We start from the raw sequence: 5,506 nt of genomic DNA, 5'->3' as shown, positions 1-5,506 counted from the left end.
GCGAGGGAGCGAGCGCTGCTCCGCCACGCCGCGCAGCCCCAGCCGCTCCGCTCAGCATGTGCTCCGGAGCCCACCCCGTGCTTAATAATTCAGGACATGTCAACAGCGTTTCACCGGCAGCACGGGCGTCAGGAGCCAGGCCAGGGGAGGGGGGCAGTCCCCAGCCCAAGACAGGGATCCCGAGACTGGGGCCATCCCCCAAACTCCTGCTGCAACCTAGCCGCTCACTGGGTCCCCAGATCTCCCCACTCCCTGGCCACCCAGGGAAGGGTGCCGTGCCCAGGGTCCTCAGCTCATTCTTTGCCACTTTCCTGGCCCGCACCCCATGAAGGGTCAGCCAACTCTATCCCCCCACCTCCTGGCATCTGATACTCCTGACTCCAGCACCCAGCCACCACCTGATCCCGCTACCCGACTCACAGCAGCTTCCAGAAACTCCTTGAGAGAGCCACTTGTTTGAATGAGGGAGGGAGGGGGGGCAGAGGAGGGCAGGCTAGACAGACCAGGGGACAACTGTGACTCCAAGATTCTCAGCTTCCCTGGAGCTTTGCTCCAGACTCCAACACCCACCATGCCCCTGCCCCCTCTGGGAGGCTGGCTGCCCTCACCCTCATTTTGCCCCCAACCCCAATCTCAGCCATTCATATGTCAGGGACAGAGAGCACCCTGGCCAGCTTGCATATCTGCGGCCACTTTGCTTCCCCGAATGTTCCCCAAATCCCTTGCCACAATCAGGCTTCGGGGGAGGGGTGTTGGGTAAGCAAGCCAGGGAGCAAAGGGGAGGTGTGCTTTGGGGGTGCTCTATATGTAGGGGGACGGGGCATGCAATGGAGGGAGAGGAAGAGCCCCAGTGGGGGCGTGGAAGGGAGCAGGAAGATGTGCTGGACATCAATGGGAGCGAATGCTCTCCTAAAGAAACGGGTTTGAGGGGTGCCTGGCAGAGTGGGGCAGGAGAGCCCTAAGGGGTCTGCTGTGTTCTTGTGGAGGGGAACAGGCATGTGGGCCCTCATCATAGGTGGGGGTGGGAGCCTCAGTTGACTGGCCAGGAGGGGATGCATCCATGCTCCCAGGGTGGGGGTGGCAAGAATCAGTGCTTGTGCTCTGGGGCCCCATGTGACAGCATGTGCCCTCACGGGGGAGGAAGCCCTTGTCCCCGGGAGGAAAGGGGGGCTGATTAGTCGGGGCGCTAATGAGCAGCAGGGAGAGGAAGCGTGGACGGGTGGTGGGAGGTGGCTCCATCGATCCAAGCCGCAGAACCAGCAGCTGAAAAAAAAGTGAGAAGGGAATCGATCTGAGGGAAACGGCAGCTGCTGGGGATTAGAGCCCGAGGTCCACCCACTGCCCAACGGCCACCCCACCCCCTGCGTCAGGCCTGGCCCCGCAGCCTCTGCCTGGCCCCAGGGGAGGGGCCCAGGGATGGCTCCTTTGGCAGCTGGAAGCCACTTTGCCCACCCTGGCTGCAAGGCCAGGTCAGGCCCCATCAGGGTCACCCCAGCATGGAGCCTGCCCACACACCCAGCCCTGGCCATGCGTGGTGCCCTGCTTAGGTTGTCCCTAGCCTTTAGGCAAAGTGGCTTCCCCAGGGACCCCACAGCTGGGCTTCCCCACAAGCCTCCAATGAGTCTGGGTCAGCTGGTTCCCCAAGCTGGGAAGATAAGACCCCTGGGGCAGGGTGATGCATCTGGCTGGGACATAGTGTCCCAGAAGGGAAAGTGGGATTGGCATTGGACAAAGCCGCTGAGTTAGCACTGAAAATGGCCAAGTGACCACAGACAGACCCCTCTCTCTGTCCCATGCCCAGGCAGCCCCCTCCTATGCTTTCCCCTCCCTGGTAGGCTTCCAGACCTTTCCAGAACTCCCCCCACTGTTCCTCCCCATCCTTCTCTCTCTTCCCCTTTCTCCTAATATTGATTTTTCTTTACTGTTTTTTTAAAAGGTGATTTAATTGCTTTTTAAGGTTACTTTAGTCTGGGGCTCTGCCAAGAAAGCGGGGAACTGCCCCCCAAACTCTCCACAGCACTCGTTGCTACCCTGGAGTGCATACATATCTCTAAATTCCCCCACCATCCATTGAGATCTTGGGGTCACACTTCCCCGAAAACATACTGGCCTTCATCATGAGACAAATCACATTCTCTTTCCTCCTGAGGGTAGGCAGGATGCCTTCAACCTCTATAAGGAAAGAAATCGGGTGGTAACTGGGTATAAGGGGCATGTGGGGGGTGCTGTGAGGGGAGCTCCAGGCTGCCAGGAAGTGGAGCAGCAATTAGCTGCATGCACACCCCCACCACTGCCCCACAGCCAGCTGTCTCCAATTGTCCCCAAGCCCCCAGCCTCCAGTCTCCCAGATCTCCAGGAATCTGGTGATGTTCTGAGGGAGTGCCCCCATCCTTCCAGCTCATCTCTTGACTTTTCCCTCCGCTTCTCACCAGGCCCTCTGGCCCCCTCCCTGTCTCTCTATACCCCCTTTGCCTCTGGCCCCGTCCCCTCTCTCCTCTCTCTCCCCGCTTCCCTGCCTGCCTCCCTCTCTGCCCGGCTGCAGTTGGGTGATAATCTCCCTCATTTAGCCTCCCGGCTGCTTCCCCGGCTCATTGCCCAGCTGGTCCCTGGGGCCCGGCCCAGCTTCTTCCCCACCCCCACCCCAGCCCTGCGCCCAAGCTCCCTCACCCCTCCCCGCTTCCCCCACCCACTCCCGGGGGACCAGCTGCCCCTTGCAGTGAGGCATCAGGGACAAGTGTGGCTGGCCAGGCCCTGAGCTGGGTGTGAGCAAAGGGGGCGGGGCTGTTAGGGACCCTGGACTGGGAGTGCGGGGGAGCTGGGTGTTGCGGGGTCAGAATGTGAAGCCTCATCCCAGGTTCCTCTGCTCTCTGGTTGTCCCCATTCCTCAGATTTATTCCCAGTCCAATTCACCCGCCTCCGCCCCCCAGGGGATGAGCTTCCTGACAGTGAGAATGAGTGGTAGATGGACTGGGACAAGGTTTGGTAACAGGGCGGGGTGGGGGGGGCGGTGCGTGCAGAGGGGGAGAGAGACAGGGAGAGCAGTGGGTTTCTGGCTCAAGGTTCCTGGGAGGAGGCATGGAGATTTTGTTTGGGCAAAATGCCCAAAGGCAGACCCAGAGACCTCCCAGGATCCAACCTGGGGGGTTCCAAGGGTGCTTTCTCAAAGCACAGGAACTCCCAAGCTGATGCCCAGATTCCTTGCCTGGCTGGCCCCATTCATAAATGCTGTGACCCCCCGAACTCCTAGACAGCATTCTCCAAAAGGTGCACAGCCTCCCCCTGCGCCCAGAGGACACCCTCCCCAGCCCAGACACCTGGCCCTGGTGCAGACCAAGTGATGAGCCAGTGTGGGACAGATGTGGGCGGGAAGGGACAAGGATGGGGGGGCTGGGGCCGGGGCTGGGCCAGGCCTGGCTGGTGAGCACACAGCGGTGACAAACGGGCTGTGCGGGGGCCGAGGGGCGGGGGGCGGACGGCGGCTGATTTATCTGGGTTATTTATGCCGCGGACGAGGCAGGAGAAGCGGTTAATGAGAGTCCCAGGGAAGGGGGGTGGGGAGCCCCGAACGTGATCTGAGGCAACTGAAGAGGGTTAGCGTCCCACCGCCAGGCCCTGCCCCCACTGTCCGCCAGTACTCCTTGCACCCCCACCCCATCTTTCTAGGGCCAGCCCAGCCCAGCACCTTCTCCCGAGTCTCATACCAACACTTCCCATCTCCTTTCGGGTACCCCCAAGCCGAGGCAACGGGTCCCTGGGACTATAAGGACACCAGGTCCAAGATGGGATGGGGGCATCAGGAGGAAGTGGGGAAGACACCAGGAAAGGGAGGGCAGGAAGATGAAAAATCCTGGCTGGCCAGAAACTAACAAAGTCTGTGGGGCCTGCGGGGGAGGGCTGGGATGGACGCAGCCATCGTGGGAGTGGGTGTGCAGCCGACAACCTCAGAGCTGAGGCTGCAGAGAGGGCAAAGGGCATGGGGTACGGAGGCGGTGTCAGTCAGTAGCCACAGCAGGGGCCTGAGTGGCAGAGACAGGCTGGCCGGGAGGGGGTGCTGGTCAGAGAGCAGAGAGAGCCGAGGAAGGAGGGAGAGAAGATCCAGGAAGGAGGGGGAGAGGGCTTTGCAGCAGCGAAAGCTGCTGGGAGCAGATAAGGCGGCACAGCAGCAGGAGGGATTAGAGCTCCGAGGGGCATGTGGGGAGCAGTGTGGGAATGGGGAGGGGGCAGGGAGGAGAAGGTTGAGGGCAAGACACCAGGGCCAAGGAGATAAGTGGGAAAAGTGAGGGCTGTGAAGACGGCATGGTTTCATCAGGGGCCAATTGGTGGTCATCGACGGGGAGAGGAGAGAAGGAATTCCTGATCCTTCTCTCCTCTGTCCTGGGAGAGGGGGACTTTTCTGCCATTGACGGAGCCCCCGCCCCCCACACCCCATGCATGTCAGAGGCAGCAGAGGGACGCATTACCGAGGGTTGAGAACAGGCGGATTTTGGGGTGGGGGCAGTGGCAGGGGCCAACCCTAGCAGCTGAGCTGAAGGCTAGACTGAGAACACACAGCACCCCCTTGAGGTGGCCAGTGGAGCACAAGGGTGCCGCAGCGATCAGTGCTGGCACCGAGACCTTGTAGTGCCCAGGCTGTGGCAAAGATCAGTTTCAGAGGGGGCTTCTTCATGGGGAGGGGTGTGAGCTTGGAAGGAGGGCAGATGGCTTCCCAGGGATCATCCCTCGAACTCAGACACCCCTCACCACCCCCTGCCCTCCTGTTCTCTGAGCCTCTCAGGAGGTACTTGGGGTGGGTGAGGCCCCCCACTCCCTCCAGACCAGAGCCCAGGGCAGTTCAGAGGTGGCCATGGCGGCAGAGGGGAGCCTCGGGGAAGGAAGGGGAGCAGGAGGGGCTGGGGAAGGGGAGCGGGGGTGGCGGGCGGGGCCGGGTAATTGCATGTTTGCCAGTTCTCCCGTCTCTGCACACGAGGGAGCGTGTGTCGGTGGGTGTAGCTTCGCCTCAAGGAGTATGTGTCTGTTGGCAGAGGTGTCAGTGTGTCTGTCTCAGGGGTCTGGGCTCTCCTTGGCCCCCGCCCACCCCTTTCCACCCCCTTTGCGTTTTGGGGAGTGCAGCTCTGGGCACACCCAGCTGTGCTCCGTGCGGATGCAGCAGATGTGACGGGGCCCCAGCTGTGCCTGCTTCCCAGAGAGGGGGAGGGGGCTGCAATCTGCTCCCCCATAATGGCTGCTAAGTGCCAGGGGGAGGGGATTGAGATGGAGGTGGGACTGGGCCCCCTGGCAGCCTGGCCTAGGGGACGGGAGGGAGATGAGGGCTCTGCCCCCACCCCACCCTGTCCTGGCCAGCCTCCCCAAGTCTGTGTTCTTGGCTCAGCCTTTCCCCCTCGGCTGGCTCCTGAAGCCCATCCAAATTTCTCTCCACACTCGGTCCCTGTCCCCGGCTCTCCTCCCCTGTCGCCCCATCCAGCTTGGTGCCAGGGACCCACCCCCCTCCCCGGCCCCCAGCTTGCTC

Source organism: Pongo abelii, chromosome 11 (genome assembly GCF_028885655.2).
Source record: "Pongo abelii isolate AG06213 chromosome 11, NHGRI_mPonAbe1-v2.0_pri, whole genome shotgun sequence".
Classification (NCBI taxonomy): domain Eukaryota; kingdom Metazoa; phylum Chordata; class Mammalia; order Primates; family Hominidae; genus Pongo; species Pongo abelii.
The sequence above is the reverse complement of the archived record's forward strand: the minus strand, read 5'-3'. Positions refer to the sequence as shown.